Source organism: Oryzias latipes, chromosome 2 (genome assembly GCF_053564925.1).
Source record: "Oryzias latipes strain Hd-rR chromosome 2, Olatipes_Hd-rR_3.1".
NCBI lineage: Eukaryota > Metazoa > Chordata > Actinopteri > Beloniformes > Adrianichthyidae > Oryzias > Oryzias latipes.
In genome coordinates, this window is record NC_136238.1 from 975,221 (window position 1) to 993,424 (window position 18,204).

An 18,204-nucleotide genomic window follows, 5' to 3' on the forward strand; every position below is an offset into this window, starting at 1 on the left:
CAGGCAGAGGCCCTGATCATCACCTGCAGATCAGACTCGGAGCGGCGAAGTCCAGCGGCTACGACACCACCCCCCGGCAGGGTCTGATAGCCGCCGGGGGCCGCGCACATCAGGAGGAAGAAAAAAGAGGACCCGTCAACCTGAGCGGGTCTCCATGAGCATTCAAGCTGAATGTTACGAGGCCACAAACCGATCAGTTGGAACTATGACGGACATGACACCAGCTTGGCCTCCAGATGCAGTTCCAGCAGCCGCTGCCGAGAAGCAGCGTGGACCGCGAACGGCGACCCGCCGCAACCCCTTCGTGGCGCGTGAGGAATTTCTCCCTCAGATTGTGGGGATAACTTCACCCTCTGCTCCCAGACCGGCAGCACGGGCGCCACCTTCCCGAATTTCAGCACTGGACAGCTCCCAGGAGGAGGAAAGCTCCGATAGAGAGGAGAACCGCGGCGGGGAGGTTCTTCACGAGGAGGAGGAGGAGGAGTTCGATAATGAATACGACAGCGAGGAAGATGGGGATGAGGCGGACACGGACGCTGACCCCCCAGCTTCAGGTAGTTCGGGGCTGGATCATATTGTAAGGCCTGGAGGGTTGAAAGATGGGGTAAACAACAAAAAATTGAATGAGGGTATTGAAGGGCTAGAGGAATGATCTGGGGAGAGCGCACGCACACCACCAAAGAGGACCCAAATTCTTGGCCACAATGACAATTTATTCCGATGGAAAAAACATATGAATGGCCAAAAAGTTCCAGTTAAAAGACACTTAAAACAAGCATAAAATGCGTCTAAAAATTCTAGGCACGGATTAAAACAGTAAAACACGATAAAAATCCCAGGAACAGTTAAAAAGGATAAAAGAGACCTAAAAGTCCAAAGAACAGTTAAAACTGGTTTAAAAATGCAGCTCAAAGGGGGGAATCACTGATCCCAAACCAGGAGACGTCTCTCTTCCCCCGACGCTGTTCCGAGGATCCCTCCAGTCATACGCACAAAGACCTGGGGGGCGGGCTCCGTTCCGCCTCTGGGGTTTGTGACCGGCACTCCTCCGCGTCACCTCCAGCTGGCTCTCCTGGACACGCTGGAATCTGTGGAAACAGGCAAGCGGCAGCACGAAAAGCAATTCCTGATGCAGGCTGCCACTAGCCCTCCCACCTATTTCCACCAGTCTGCTGAAGCCCGTTCGGCTACTTACACACAGGCAGGGTCCCTGCCCTGCCCTTGCGTGTCGATCGCTCTGCAGACTGATGGTCCCAGCGCTCTCAGAGTGTGTGTCCCGATCACAGCGAGTCTTCCCGACGTCTGGCGGTCCCGGCGTCCCACTCGCGCCCCGCGTGCATGCGCCTGCTGTCGGTGTGCGACTGCCTTTGGCTTTCCTCCTCAGGACTTTTATAAGTCCCTCCTGATGAGGAGCAGGTGCGGTGGATCGGCGCGCTATGTTACAAGGGGGGTGTGTCCATAGAAAGCATGCAACAAACAGGTAGCACCACAAACATGCAAAAGAAAAACACCCTACAACATGCAATCCCCCCACATCATCACAATATTTCGGACAGCCCGGGTGTGACAGAATGCCAGGAGGACAGCGCATCTCCAGCTTCAGCGGAGGAACGCTGTATTACAGGGCTGGAGCTAGCAGGTGACGGTGCTGAGCCACCAGTAGCCCGTGTTGACTTACCTGCCCCAGAGCGGCAGGTTTTCAAGGTAAAGCGTCACCCTGAAACAAACAGAGAATTGATTGACTGGTTTCTGGAAGTGGAGAAAAGGTGTCTTATTGTTGGTGACTCAAATTTATCCAGAATCCCTGAATATTCCATCCCAGATCTACAGATTGAGAGGTGTCCAGGTGCTAATTTTCGCCACATGCAGGCTTTATTTGAGATAGCCCACGTTCCGTGGGATTTGGTGGTTCAGAATGTGGTCATTGCAGCCGGCATTAACGCCAAAGGTCAGAACATTAAAGAAACTGCAGTTAAACAGCTCCAGCGGGCTCTGAAGATGGCTAAACACAGATTTCCATCTGCTGTCATCTGGGTTCCCTTGGTTAATTTTTCTGGTAACTTATCTGCAATGGAGCAGAACAACATGAAACTACTAAATCAGCATATTAAAAAAGAAATATGAGACACATCCCCCTGCTGGAGGACTCGCATTTTGCAACAGAAATAGATGCAATTCACTGGACCGAGGACACGGCCAGAGCAATGTTGGAACATTGGAGGTATTTTTTAAAGTGGAATACCCACTAAGTCCATTCAGGGTAGAGTGTGTAAGGGGACAGCCCTTTATGGCCCCACAATATCATGGTTTTGACTGAAAAGTGATGCCCTGACAGAACAACAAGGTGACCTCCTCAAAAACGGTTTAACTTTTATTTCCATAGATAACTTTTTAAAAAAATACAGACCCAAAACACAAGACTGTATTAATCATGTTTCCTGTTCTTTGTGGGATTAACATTTGGTGGGACAAACCGAAACTTTTGTTAGCACAAGAAAGTGACAACATAAATATAATATTGCTCATAATGGATAGGTGCATAACCCACTGGTGGAGCATTTTCTCATGACCCAGGGTTTTTCTTTATGGTGAACAGTGTGAGAGATTTTGTTATCATTGTTACTGTTATTATGGCTATTGTTCTTATGGTTCTTATTACTGTTTTATGATGATTATTATTATTACTTTAACCCTACCCCTGGTCCTGTTTCTAACCCTAACCTTTAGTTTAATCTGAACCCTAATCCCAACCCTTAATCAGTTATTAGAAATTTAAATAATCTTAAACATAAAGCAATAACATGGTTGGAAGGAAAAGGTTTTGTTTCACGTGTCTTTTTGCCTGGTTAGCAGTATGCATGCAGGGGAGGGGCTTAGAACGCACAGGGCCCATGGCTCAGGACACGCAGGGCCCATGAGGCCGACGCGTGCTCCTTGGTAAGACAGTGTGAATAAAACAGCCACCTTTTGTCTCTCACTTCACTTTTACGCCTGTCCAGCCAAGTTGTAGCTGTTGTGGTGTGCATAGAGCCTGATGAAGGCAGAATTTGCCGAAACGCGTAGCGAGCACACTTTATTCTAATTTTGTATTGTTTATTTATTTATTTTTTTACATTTTTGTGAATAAAAACACTCATTTAAGTGGTTGTCCCGCTTTTTTCTTTTTTCAAAGTTTGCAAGTTTTTCTATTTTTGATTACATTCTTGCCTGGTGGAAAAACCGTAACACCTGCCATGCACTTCTACGACGGAGAGGAGGATGGAGGTGCTTGGACCACGGCGCTACGGGAGGAGACACTACAGAAATCCCCGTGCGCTCAGCTTTAATTACCGGGGCCGACCTGACCATAGGATGGACCGTGCATTTCCCGTCTCCGGCTGGAAGAGGGCGCCAAGGTTCCCAAATTTTGGCTGGAGTAGGGCTTCACCTTCAAATCCTAACTGGCCTGCGCCTCCTATGTACGACGGGTCCCGGCCTTATTTTCCACAGCCCCGCTCTTATGCAGCAGCGGTCCGGGGCTCACCTACCAGACGAGCGACAAGATTTGGACCCCCAGCAGATGTTAGGCAGGACCTCCGGCGACCTGCAGATGAAAGACTTGGACAGCTTATCCGCAAATTACATGCTGTAATTAAGATGGTGCATCACTTACAAAACGTGACCATCACGCCGGACAGACCAGAACCTCTGATGATCGCTCGCATAGTGGACTCATTAACCTCACTGATTAAACCCGCTGATCCCACGGATGATGTGTTAGACCTCATTGAGGGCAACGCAAAAAACTGGGGACAGAACACACTGCAGATCCTCCAGGATCACTACCAAAAGAGGCTGGAGAAACTTTTACAGGATCTCCCCGGTGATTTAACCCGAGATTGGAGGGAAGCCTTCATCGTGGCGACACGATGGGCTTGCAGAAATCTACCTCGGATCACGCAGGATGTTCTCGATCAGGCAGAGGCCCTGATCATCACCTGCAGATCAGACTCGGAGCGGCGAAGTCCAGCGGCTACGACACCACCCCCCGGCAGGGTCTGATAGCCGCCGGGGGCCGCGCACATCAGGAGGAAGAAAAAAGAGGACCCGTCAACCTGAGCGGGTCTCCATGAGCATTCAAGCTGAATGTTACGAGGCCACAAACCGATCAGTTGGAACTATGACGGACATGAGACCAGCTTGGCCTCCAGATGCAGTTCCAGCAGCCGCTGCCGAGAAGCAGCGTGGACCGCGAACGGCGACCCGCCGCCACCCCTTCGTGGCGCGTGAGGAATTTCTCCCTCAGATTGTGGGGATAACTTCACCCTCTGCTTCCAGACCGGCAGCACGGGCGCCACCTTCCCGAATTTCAGCACTGGACAGCTCCCAGGAGGAGGAAAGCTCCGATAGAGAGGAGAACCGCGGCGGGGAGGTTCTTCACGAGGAGGAGGAGGAGGAGGAGTTCGATAATGAATACGACAGCGAGGAAGATGGGGATGAGGCGGACACGGACGCTGACCCCCCAGCTTCAGGTAGTTCGGGGCTGGATCATATTGTAAGGCCTGGAGGGTTGAAAGATGGGGTAAACAACAAAAAATTGAATGAGGGTATTGAAGGGCTAGAGGAATGATCTGGGGAGAGCGCACGCACACCACCAAAGAGGACCCAAATTCTTGGCCACAATGACAATTTATTCCGATGGAAAAAACATATGAATGGCCAAAAAGTTCCAGTTAAAAGACACTTAAAACAAGCATAAAATGCGTCTAAAAATTCTAGGCACGGATTAAAACAGTAAAACACGATAAAAATCCCAGGAACAGTTGAAAAAGGATAAAAGAGACCTAAAAGTCCAAAGAACAGTTAAAACTGGTTTAAAAATGCAGCTCAAAGGGGGGAATCACTGATCCCAAACCAGGAGACGTCTCTCTTCCCCCGACGCTGTTCCGAGGATCCCTCCAGTCATACACACAAAGACCTGGGGGGCGGGCTCCGTTCCGCCTCTGGGGTTTGTGACCGGCACTCCTCCGCGTCACCTCCAGCTGGCTCTCCTGGACACGCTGGAATCTGTGGAAACAGGCAAGCGGCAGCACGAAAAGCAATTCCTGATGCAGGCTGCCACTAGCCCTCCCACCTATTTCCACCAGTCTGCTGAAGCCCGTTCGGCTACTTACACACAGGCAGGGTCCCTGCCCTGCCCTTGCGTGTCGATCGCTCTGCAGACTGATGGTCCCAGCGCCCAGCGCTCTCAGAGTGTGTGTCCCGATCACAGCGAGTCTTCCCGACGTCTGGCGGTCCCGACGTCTGGCGGTCCCGACGTCTGGCGGTCCCGGCGTCCCACTCGCGCCCCGCGTGCATGCGCCTGCTGTCGGTGTGCGACTGCCTTTGGCTTTCCTCCTCAGGACTTTTATAAGTCCCTCCTGATGAGCAGCAGGTGCGGTGGATCGGCGCGCTATGTTACAAGGGGGGTGTGTCCATAGAAAGCATGCAACAAACAGGTAGCACCACAAACATGCAAAAGAAAAACACCCTACAACATGCAATCCCCCCACATCATCACAATATTTCGGACAGCCCGGGTGTGACAGAATGCCAGGAGGACAGCGCATCTCCAGCTTCAGCGGAGGAACGCTGTATTACAGGGCTGGAGCTAGCAGGTGACGGTGCTGAGCCATCAGTAGCCCGTGTTGACTTACCTGCCCCAGAGCGGCAGGTTTTCAAGGTAAAGCGTCACCCTGAAACAAACAGAGAATTGATTGACTGGTTTCTGGAAGTGGAGAAAAGGTGTCTTATTGTTGGTGACTCAAATTTATCCAGAATCCCTGAATATTCCATCCCAGATCTACAGATTGAGAGGTGTCCAGGTGCTAATTTTCGCCACATGCAGGCTTTATTTGAGATAGCCCACGTTCCGTGGGATTTGGTGGTTCAGAATGTGGTCATTGCAGCCGGCATTAACGCCAAAGGTCAGAACATTAAAGAAACTGCAGTTAAACAGCTCCAGCGGGCTCTGAAGATGGCTAAACACAGAGTTCCATCTGCTGTCATCTGGGTTCCCTTGGTTATTTTTTCTGGTAACTTATCTGCAATGGAGCAGAACAACATGAAACTACTAAATCAGCATGTTAAAAAAAAATATGAGACACATCCCCCTGCTGGAGGACTCGCATTTTGCAACAGAAAAAGATGCAATTCACTGGACCGAGGACACGGCCAGAGCAATGTTGGAACATTGGAGGTATTTTTTAAAGTGGAATACCCACTAAGTCCATTCAGGGTAGAGTGTGTAAGGGGACAGCCCTTTATGGCCCCACAATATCATGGTTTTGACTGAAAAGTGATGCCCTGACAGAACAACAAGGTGACCTCCTCAAAAACGGTTTAACTTTTATTTCCATAGATAACTTTTTAAAAAAAATACAGACCCAAAACACAAGACTGTATTGATCATGTTTCCTGTTCTTTGCGGGATTAACATTTGGTGGGACAAACCGAAACTTTTGTTAGCACAAGAAAGTGACAACATAAATATAATATTGCTCATAATGGATAGGTGCATAGCCCACTGGTGGAGCATTTTCTCATGACCCAGGGTTTTTCTTTATGGTGAACAGTGTGAGAGATTTTGTTATCATTGTTACTGTTATTATGGCTATTGTTCTTATGGTTCTTATTACTGTTTTATGATGATTATTATTATTACTTTAACCCTACCCCTGGTCCTGTTTCTAACCCTAACCTTTAGTTTAATCTGAACCCTAATCCCAACCCTTAATCAGTTATTAGAAATTTAAATAATCTTAAACATAAAGCAATAACATGGTTGGAAGGAAAAGGTTTTGTTTCACGTGTCTTTTTGCCTGGTTAGCAGTATGCATGCAGGGAGGAGGTGATGGGCAGGTTTGGTGTGAAGGAAAGGAATCTGGAGGGACAGATGGTGGTGGACTTTGCGAAGAGGATGGAAATGGCTGTAGTCAACACTTACTTCCAGAAGAGAGAGGAACATAGAGTGACATACAGAAGTGGAGGTAGGAGTACTCAGGTGGACTACATCCTATGTAGACGAGGTCATTTGAGAGAGGTTAATGGCTGCAAAGTGGTGGTAGGAGAGAGTGTAGCCAGACAGCACCGCATGGTGGTGTGTAAGATGACTCTGGAGGTCAGGAAGAAGAAGAGAGGGAAAACAGAAAAGAAGACCAAGTGGTGGAAGCTACAGAATGAAGAAACTTGTGAGGAATTTAGGCAGAAGTTGAGGCAGGTCCTGGGTGGTCAGGATGAGCTTCCAGAGGACTGGGAAACTACAGCAGAGATTATCAGGGAAACAGGTAGGAAGGTGCTAGGTGTGTCATCTGGAAAGAGGAAAGACGGTAAAGAGACTTGGTGGTGGAATGAGGAAGTACAGGAATGCGTCCAGAGGAAGAGGTTGGCTAAAAGGAAGTGGGATGTAGAAAGGACTGAGGAAGGTAGACAGGAGTACAAGGAAGCGCAGCGTAAAGTGAAGAGAGAGGTGGCAAAGGCCAAACAGAAAGCTTACGATGAGCTATATGACAGGTTAGACACAAAGGAAGGAGAGAAGGACTTGTACAGGCTAGCCAGACAGAGAGACAGAGATGGGAAGGACGTGCAACAGATAAGGGTGATTAAGGACAGAGATGGAAAGGTGCTAACAACCCAAGAGAGTGTACAGAAAAGATGGAAGGAGTATTTTGAGGAGCTGATGAACGAGGAAAATGACAGGGAAAGAAGGGAGGAAGATGTGGTTGTTGTGGAGCAGGAAGTAGCAGAGATTGGAAAGGATGAGGTTAGGAAGGCTCTGAAAAGGATGAAGAGCGGAAAGGCCGTTGGTCCTGATGACGTACCTGTGGAGGTATGGAAGTGCCTAGGAGAGACAGCAGTGGAATTTCTAACAAGGTTGTTCAATAGGATTTTAGAGAGTGAGAAGATGCCTGAGGAATGGAGGAGAAGCGTTCTGGTCCCAATCTTTAAGAACAAGGGTGACACGCAGAACTGCAGCAACTATAGAGGAATAAAGTTGATGAGCCACACAATGAAGCTGTGGGAAAGAGTAGTGGAAGCCAGGCTTAGGAAGAAGGTGGAGATTTGTGAGCAGCAGTATGGTTTCATGCCCCGTAAGAGCACCACTGATGCCATTTTTGCTTTGAGAATGTTGATGGAAAAGTACAGAGAAGGTCAGAAGGAGCTGCATTGTGTGTTCGTAGATTTAGAGAAGGCGTATGACAGGGTGCCGAGGGAGGAGCTGTGGTACTGTATGAGGTCGTCTGGAGTGGCAGAAAAGTATGTCAGAGTAGTTCAGGACATGTATGAGAGAAGTATGACGGTGGTGAGATGTGCTGTAGGTCAGACAGAGGAGTTCAAGGTGGAGGTGGGACTACACCAAGGATCAGCTTTGAGTCCTTTTTTGTTTGCTATGCTGATGGACAGGCTGACAGACGAGGTAAGACAGGAATCTCCCTGGACAATGATGTTTGCGGATGACATTGTAATTTGCAGTGAGAGTAGAGAGCAGGTGGAGGAACAGCTAGAGAGGTGGAGGTTTGCTCTGGAAAGAAGAGGTATGAAGGTCAGTCGTAGTAAGACAGAATACATGTGTCTGAACGAGAGGGATCAAGGTAGAAGCGTTAGGTTACAGGGGACTGAGGTGAAGAAGGTGCAGGAGTTTAAGTACTTGGGGTCAACAGTTCAGTGTGATGGGGATTGTGGAAAAGAGGTGAAGAGGCGAGTGCAGGCAGGTTGGAGCGGTTGGAGGAAAGTGTCAGGAGTGTTGTGTGACAGAAGAGTGCCAGCAAGACTCAAAGGAAAGGTGTACAAGACAGTGGTGAGACCAGCTCTGCTCTATGGGTTAGAGACGGTAGCTAGATCTCACCACTAGGGGGAGAAGATGGCGCCTGTGTTCGGCAATGCCTCTGCTCGTCTCATGTTATGTAGAGTGATAGTGATTGTTTTTACTATGTATGTGATCATGTCAGCCCGATTAACAAACGGATATGTTGCTGCTTTGCGGACCTATGGCCGGGACTTTCTCCTTCAAATCAAAGAGCAAATGGAGTCTGTCTTTGAAACATGGGACAGCTACAAGCAAACATTTCCTCCACCATTTATTTGTGCGGCTGGCCTGTCAGATGTACTATATCTGCCTCGACCTCCAAGGAAAAGGAGAAAGCAGAGGAAAAGAGGTCTTAGGGCTGGACTCCAGGTAAAGTGCAGACGAGCCTTACACTTGGAATTCACCGGCCCGGATCTGCGTTATGGGAAACGCGCAAGATGCCTGCGTCCGATTCCTCTTCAGGAGGCCTGCAGCGGCACAGCCTCGCCGCCGACATCGCCTGCTCGGATTACGTCGGCTACTGTCCTGGAGCCCCAACAATGCTGGCATTCTCACCACCGGATTACTGTACCGTCCCTCACTTCCGTGTTTTCACCGGTATATACTCAGCTTCCACCGCAGCGGACATCCGACTGGAAGTCACGTGACCGCTGGACTTGTCTGCTACCAATCCCGGTGCACCCCGCTGCCGCTTCGATAGTGACGTCACCACCAACAATACAACTTGGCTTGCTGAACACTCGCTCTATTGCCAACAAATCCTTCTCATTGACTGATCTCTTTTCAAGACAAAACCTTGATTTTATGTTTCTGACTGAGACTTGGCAAAAAGAGGAAGAGTTTATTCATTTAAACGAACTCTGTTTGGAGGGCTGTTCAGTCATCGGGAAGCCCCGCCCCTCTCGCCGTGGTGGGGGTGTGGCAGTTGTGTATAAGGACAACTACACATGCAAAGACATGAACACCCAAACGTTCTCATCTTTTGAATCTCTGTCATTCAAAGTTGATACGTCAGATCCATTTTATTGTGTTTTAGTCTACCGCCCCCCGGGTCCTGCTGCTCCCTTTTTACATGATTTTAGTGACTTTCTGTCTTCCATCATAAAACTGGAAAGGGTTTTAATACTAGGGGATTTTAACCTTCATATAAATGATTGTTCATCCTGTCCAGCAATGGAATTTTTATTTTTGACTGAAACCTTTAATTTTGAGCAACATGTCTCTGACCCCACCCATCAAAAGGGCAACACTTTGGACTTAGTTTTTTCTCTTGGCCTGAGCATTACTAATCTTTATGTGGAGGATGTACATATGAGTGATCATAGTGGTGTCTTCTTTGAGCTAAACGTCACTCCTGAACCCGTTTCCTCATGCATACTGTCTCAAAGGCGCATCATCACCGCCAACACTGATGGACGTTTTTCAGCGCTGTTTGACCCCCACTTATTTAAGGAATGTTCTGATGTTAACAATCTGATTGATCGTTTTAGTGATCACTGTGTCACAATCCTGGATCAGGTGGCTCCTGTCAAATCCAATTTATCAAAGAAAAAAGTGTGTCCCTGGATAAATGAAGCCATCCAAAATTTAAAGAGACAGTGTCGTCAAACTGAGCGTCTTTTAAAATCCACCAATCTCATTGTCCACAGACTGCATCTTAGGGATCTCGTGTCCTCATACAACGAGATGGTGAAAGATGCCAGATCTGACTACTTTCGCCAGCTAATATCCTCAAATAAGAAGAGCCCAAAAGTTTTGTTTGACACGATAAATTCTATTGTTGGTCCTGCAGCCCCAGTACCCCCTGTGTTCTGCAAAGCCGACTCCAATGAATTTCTCAAGTTCTTTGCAAATAAGACTAAGAAGATCAAAGAGCAGCTCCCACCTCCTTGTTGTGATGATGGTGTTGTGGTGGAGCCTGTTTCCCACAAATGGTCTACTTTTAGGCCTGTCACTCTGGAGGACATATCTGCTCTGTTGACCAAGTTGAAACCTTCTACTTGTCCATCTGATGTCATTCCTTCCAAACTCTTCTTAAAGGTGTTTGAGACCATCGGCCAAAGTGTCACTGAAATGATCAACCTTTCACTTTCCACTGGTGTTTTTCCAAACGCATTCAAACATGCCATAGTGGAGCCTCTGCTGAAAAAGTCTAATCTGGACCCATCAGTCTTCCAGAATTATAGACCCATCTCAAAGCTTCCATTTATCTCAAAGATTCTGGAAAAGGTGGTTGCTGAACAATTGTCAGAGTTCTTGGATAAAAGGAGCATCTATGACACTTTTCAGTCAGGTTTTCGTAAACATCACTCCACAGAGACAGCCCTGCTGAAGGTGTCCAGTGATATTTTGATGTCTGCTGATTCTGGCAGACACACGGTCCTTGTCTTACTAGATCTTTCATCAGCCTTTGACACGGTTGACCACCAGATCTTATTGGACAGATTGAGGGACCTGATTGGTTTGTCAGGGTCAGTTCTCCACTGGTTTTCCTCTTACTTATCCGGTCGGAATTTCAGTGTCATGGCCAACCACAAAATGTCTCAGTCAGTAGACTTACTGTGTGGGGTTCCCCAGGGCTCTGTTCTAGGCCCTGTTCTGTTTCTCCTATACATGATCCCTCTTGGAAAGATCATTCAGGATTTCAGTGATGTTTCCTACCATCTCTTTGCTGATGATATCCAGCTATATTGCTCTTTTAAGCCCTCCGAGACACACAAGCTGGATTCTCTGATGAACTGCTTGATGCAGATAAAACAATGGCTCTGTAAAAACTCTCTGCAACTAAACTCAGAGAAAACAGAAACCTTAGTTGTTGCCCCTGATGATGCTATACCAGGGATTAAGCAGCACTTGGGTTCTCTTGGCCAGGATGTCAAACCCAGCCTTAGAAATTTGGGTGTCATTTTTGACAAAGATATGTCGCTGGAGCAGCACTCCAAGCAGTTGATCAGGAACTGTTTCTTCCAGTTGAGGAACATTTCTAAGCTACGGAAGATGGTGTCATATGAAGATCTAGAACTTCTTATTCATGCCTTTGTTTCTACACGGCTAGACTACTGTAACAGTCTGTTTTCCTGTCTGAATAAGAAGGAGCTGTCTCGCCTGCAGCTGATCCAGAACTCTGCTGCGAGGATCTTGACTCGCACCAAGAGAAGAGATCACATCTCCCCGATCCTCAAAGCTCTTCATTGGCTCCCGGTTGCTTACCGCTACCAATACAAAATTCTAGTTTTGACTTTTAGGGCCCTTCATTCCCAAGCTCCTCCATATGTTTGTGATCTGATCGCCCCTTACAGACCATCTCGTGCACTGAGGTCTGCGGATCAGAACCTGTTGATGGTCCCTCGCACACGGTTCCGAACTAGAGGAGAAAGATCCTTCCAGGCTGTTGCTCCCAAACTCTGGAATGAACTTCCATTGTCGCTACGTTCCCTGGACTCTGTGAATTCTTTTAAAAGTCAACTAAAAACTTTTTATTTTTGCAAAGCATTTTAACTGAAACTACTTTTATTGGGCTTGACATGATTGTTTTTACATAGTTTATGCTTTTATATTTTATGTTTTTATGTTTTTATATGTGTATGTATACATATTTTAACCTGTGAAGCACCTTGTGACCTTTGTCTGCGAAAGGTGCTATACAAATAAAATTTACTTACTTACTTACTTACTTACAGTGAGACAGAGACAAGAGGCTGAGATGGAGGTAGCGGAGATGAAGATGTTGAGGTTCTCCTTAGGAGTGACCAGGTTAGACAGGATAAGGAACGAGTACATCAGAGGGACGGCTCATGTTGCCTGTGTCAGCGACAAAGTCAGAGAAGCCAGACTGAGATGGTTTGGACATGTTCAGAGGAGGGATAGTGGATATATTGGTAGAAGGATGTTGGAGATGGAGCTGCCTGGCAGGAGGGCAAGAGGACGGCCAAAGAGGAGATACATGGATGTCTTAACAGAGGACATGAAGTTGGCTAATGTTAGGGTAGAAGATGTCCATGATAGAGTGAGGTGGAAAAGGATGATTCGCTGTGGCGACCCCTGATGGGAAAAGCCGAAAGAGAAAGAAGAAGAAGAAGCAGTATGCATGCAGGGGAGGGGCTTAGAACGCACAGGGCCCATGGCTCAGGACACGCAGGGCCCATGAGGCCGACGCGTGCTCCTTGGTAAGACAGTGTGAATAAAACAGCCACCTTTTGTCTCTCACTTCACTTTTACGCCTGTCCAGCCAAGTTGTAGCTGTTGTGGTGTGCATAGAGCCTGATGAAGGCAGAATTTGCCGAAACGCGTAGCGAGCACACTTTATTCTAATTTTGTATTGTTTATTTATTTATTTTTTTACATTTTTGTGAATAAAAACACTCATTTAAGTGGTTGTCCCGCTTTTTTCTTTTTTTCTTTTTTCAAAGTTTGCAAGTTTTTCTATTTTTGATTACATTCTTGCCTGGTGGAAAAACCGTAACACCTGCCATGCACTTCTACGACGGAGAGGAGGATGGAGGTGCTTGGACCACGGTGCGCTACGGGAGGAGACACTACAGAAATCCCCGTGCGCTCAGCTTTAATTACCGGGGCCGACCGGACCATAGGATGGACCGTGCATTTCCCGTCTCCGGCTGGAAGAGGGCGCCAAGGTTCCCAAATTTTGGCTGGAGTAGGGCTTCACCTTCAAATCCTGACTGGCCTGCGCCTCCTATGTACGACGGGTCCCGGCCTTATTTTCCACAGCCCCGCTCTTATGCAGCAGCGGTCCGGGGCTCACCTACCAGACGAGCGACAAGATTTGGACCCCCAGCAGATGTTAGGCAGGACCTCCGGCGACCTGCAGATGAAAGACTTGGACAGCTTATCCGCAAATTACATGCTGTAATTAAGATGGTGCATCACTTACAAAACGTGACCATCACGCCGGACAGACCAGAACCTCTGATGATTGCTCGCATAGTGGACTCATTAACCTCACTGATTAAACCCGCTGATCCCACGGATGATGTGTTAGACCTCATTGAGGGCAACGCAAAAAACTGGGGACAGAACACACTGCAGATCCTCCAGGATCACTACCAAAAGAGGCTGGAGAAACTTTTACAGGATCTCCCCGGTGATTTAACCCGAGATTGGAGGGAAGCCTTCATCGTGGCGACACGATGGGCTTGCAGAAATCTACCTCGGATCACGCAGGATGTTCTCGATCAGGCAGAGGCCCTGATCATCACCTGCAGATCAGACTCGGAGCGGCGAAGTCCAGCGGCTAGGACACCACCCCCGGCAGGGTCTGATAGCCGCCGGGGGCCGCGCACATCAGGAGGAAGAAAAAAGAGGACCCGTCAACCTGAGCGGGTCTCCATGAGCATTCAAGCTGAATGTTACGAGGCCACAAACCGATCAGTTGGAACTATGACGGACATGAGACCAGCTTGGCCTCCAGATGCAGTTCCAGCAGCCGCTGCCGAGAAGCAGCGTGGACCGCGAACGGCGACCCGCCGCCACCCCTTCGTGGCGCGTGAGGAATTTCTCCCTCAGATTGTGGGGATAACTTCACCCTCTGCTCCCAGACCGGCAGCACGGGCGCCACCTTCCCGAATTTCAGCACTGGACAGCTCCCAGGAGGAGGAAAGCTCCGATAGAGAGGAGAACCGCGGCGGGGAGGTTCTTCACGAGGAGGAGGAGGAGGAGTTCGATAATGAATACGACAGCGAGGAAGATGGGGATGAGGCAGACACGGACGCTGACCCCCCAGCTTCAGGTAGTTCGGGGCTGGATCATATTGTAAGGCCTGGAGGGTTGAAAGATGGGGTAAACAACAAAAAATTGAATGAGGGTATTGAAGGGCTAGAGGAATGATCTGGGGAGAGCGCACGCACACCACCAAAGAGGACCCAAATTCTTGGCCACAATGACAATTTATTCCGATGGAAAAAAAAACATATGAATGGCCAAAAAGTTCCAGTTAAAAGACACTTAAAACAAGCATAAAATGCGTCTAAAAATTCTAGGCACGGATTAAAACAGTAAAACACGATAAAAATCCCAGGAACAGTTAAAAAGGATAAAAGAGACCTAAAAGTCCAAAGAACAGTTAAAACTGGTTTAAAAATGCAGCTCAAAGGGGGGAATCACTGATCCCAAACCAGGAGACGTATCTCTTCCCCCGACGCTGTTCCGAGGATCCCTCCAGTCATACACACAAAGACCTGGGGGGCGGGCTCCGTTCCGCCTCTGGGGTTTGTGACCGGCACTCCTCCGCGTCACCTCCAGCTGGCTCTCCTGGACACGCTGGAATCTGTGGAAACAGGCAAGCGGCAGCACGAAAAGCAATTCCTGATGCAGGCTGCCACTAGCCCTCCCACCTATTTCCACCAGTCTGCTGAAGCCCGTTCGGCTACTTACACACAGGCAGGGTCCCTGCCCTGCCCTTGCGTGTCGATCGCTCTGCAGACTGATGGTCCCAGCGCCCAGCGCTCTCAGAGTGTGTGTCCCGATCACAGCGAGTCTTCCCGACGTCTGGCGGTCCCGACGTCTGGCGGTCCCGACGTCTGGCGGTCCCGGCGTCCCACTCGCGCCCCGCGTGCATGCGCCTGCTGTCGGTGTGCGACTGCCTTTGGCTTTCCTCCTCAGGACTTTTATAAGTCCCTCCTGATGAGCAGCAGGTGCGGTGGATCGGCGCGCTATGTTACAAGGGGGGTGTGTCCATAGAAAGCATGCAACAAACAGGTAGCACCACAAACATGCAAAAGAAAAACACCCTACAACATGCAATCCCCCCACATCATCACAATATTTCGGACAGCCCGGGTGTGACAGAATGCCAGGAGGACAGCGCATCTCCAGCTTCAGCGGAGGAACGCTGTATTACAGGGCTGGAGCTAGCAGGTGACGGTGCTGAGCCACCAGTAGCCCGTGTTGACTTACCTGCCCCAGAGCGGCAGGTTTTCAAGGTAAAGCGTCACCCTGAAACAAACAGAGAATTGATTGACTGGTTTCTGGAAGTGGAGAAAAGGTGTCTTATTGTTGGTGACTCAAATTTATCCAGAATCCCTGAATATTCCATCCCAGATCTACAGATTGAGAGGTGTCCAGGTGCTAATTTTCGCCACATGCAGGCTTTATTTGAGATAGCCCACGTTCCGTGGGATTTGGTGGTTCAGAATGTGGTCATTGCAGCCGGCATTAACGCCAAAGGTCAGAACATTAAAGAAACTGCAGTTAAACAGCTCCAGCGGGCTCTGAAGATGGCTAAACACAGAGTTCCATCTGCTGTCATCTGGGTTCCCTTGGTTATTTTTTCTGGTAACTTATCTGCAATGGAGCAGAACAACATGAAACTACTAAATCAGCATGTTAAAAAAAAATATGAGACACATCCCCCTGCTGGAGGACTCGCATTTTGCAACAGAAAAAGATGCAATTCACTGGACCGAGGACACGGCCAGAGCAATGTTGGAACATTGGAGGTATTTTTTAAAGTGGAATACCCACTAAGTCCATTCAGGGTAGAGTGTGTAAGGGGACAGCCCTTTATGGCCCCACAATATCATGGTTTTGACTGAAAAGTGATGCCCTGACAGAACAACAAGGTGACCTCCTCAAAAACGGTTTAACTTTTATTTCCATAGATAACTTTTTAAAAAAAATACAGACCCAAAACACAAGACTGTATTGATCATGTTTCCTGTTCTTTGCGGGATTAACATTTGGTGGGACAAACCGAAACTTTTGTTAGCACAAGAAAGTGACAACATAAATATAATATTGCTCATAATGGATAGGTGCATAGCCCACTGGTGGAGCATTTTCTCATGACCCAGGGTTTTTCTTTATGGTGAACAGTGTGAGAGATTTTGTTATCATTGTTACTGTTATTATGGCTATTGTTCTTATGGTTCTTATTACTGTTTTATGATGATTATTATTATTACTTTAACCCTACCCCTGGTCCTGTTTCTAACCCTAACCTTTAGTTTAATCTGAACCCTAATCCCAACCCTTAATCAGTTATTAGAAATTTAAATAATCTTAAACATAAAGCAATAACATGGTTGGAAGGAAAAGGTTTTGTTTCACGTGTCTTTTTGCCTGGTTAGCAGTATGCATGCAGGGAGGAGGTGATGGGCAGGTTTGGTGTGAAGGAAAGGAATCTGGAGGGACAGATGGTGGTGGACTTTGCGAAGAGGATGGAAATGGCTGTAGTCAACACTTACTTCCAGAAGAGAGAGGAACATAGAGTGACATACAGAAGTGGAGGTAGGAGTACTCAGGTGGACTACATCCTATGTAGACGAGGTCATTTGAGAGAGGTTAATGGCTGCAAAGTGGTGGTAGGAGAGAGTGTAGCCAGACAGCACCGCATGGTGGTGTGTAAGATGACTCTGGAGGTCAGGAAGAAGAAGAGAGGGAAAACAGAAAAGAAGACCAAGTGGTGGAAGCTACAGAATGAAGAAACTTGTGAGGAATTTAGGCAGAAGTTGAGGCAGGTCCTGGGTGGTCAGGATGAGCTTCCAGAGGACTGGGAAACTACAGCAGAGATTATCAGGGAAACAGGTAGGAAGGTGCTAGGTGTGTCATCTGGAAAGAGGAAAGACGGTAAAGAGACTTGGTGGTGGAATGAGGAAGTACAGGAATGCGTCCAGAGGAAGAGGTTGGCTAAAAGGAAGTGGGATGTAGAAAGGACTGAGGAAGGTAGACAGGAGTACAAGGAAGCGCAGCGTAAAGTGAAGAGAGAGGTGGCAAAGGCCAAACAGAAAGCTTACGATGAGCTATATGACAGGTTAGACACAAAGGAAGGAGAGAAGGACTTGTACAGGCTAGCCAGACAGAGAGACAGAGATGGGAAGGACGTGCAACAGATAAGGGTGATTAAGGACAGAGATGGAAAGGTGCTAACAACCCAAGAGAGTGTACAGAAAAGATGGAAGGAGTATTTTGAGGAGCTGATGAACGAGGAAAATGACAGGGAAAGAAGGGAGGAAGATGTGGTTGTTGTGGAGCAGGAAGTAGCAGAGATTGGAAAGGATGAGGTTAGGAAGGCTCTGAAAAGGATGAAGAGCGGAAAGGCCGTTGGTCCTGATGACGTACCTGTGGAGGTATGGAAGTGCCTAGGAGAGACAGCAGTGGAATTTCTAACAAGGTTGTTCAATAGGATTTTAGAGAGTGAGAAGATGCCTGAGGAATGGAGGAGAAGCGTTCTGGTCCCAATCTTTAAGAACAAGGGTGACACGCAGAACTGCAGCAACTATAGAGGAATAAAGTTGATGAGCCACACAATGAAGCTGTGGGAAAGAGTAGTGGAAGCCAGGCTTAGGAAGAAGGTGGAGATTTGTGAGCAGCAGTATGGTTTCATGCCCCGTAAGAGCACCACTGATGCCATTTTTGCTTTGAGA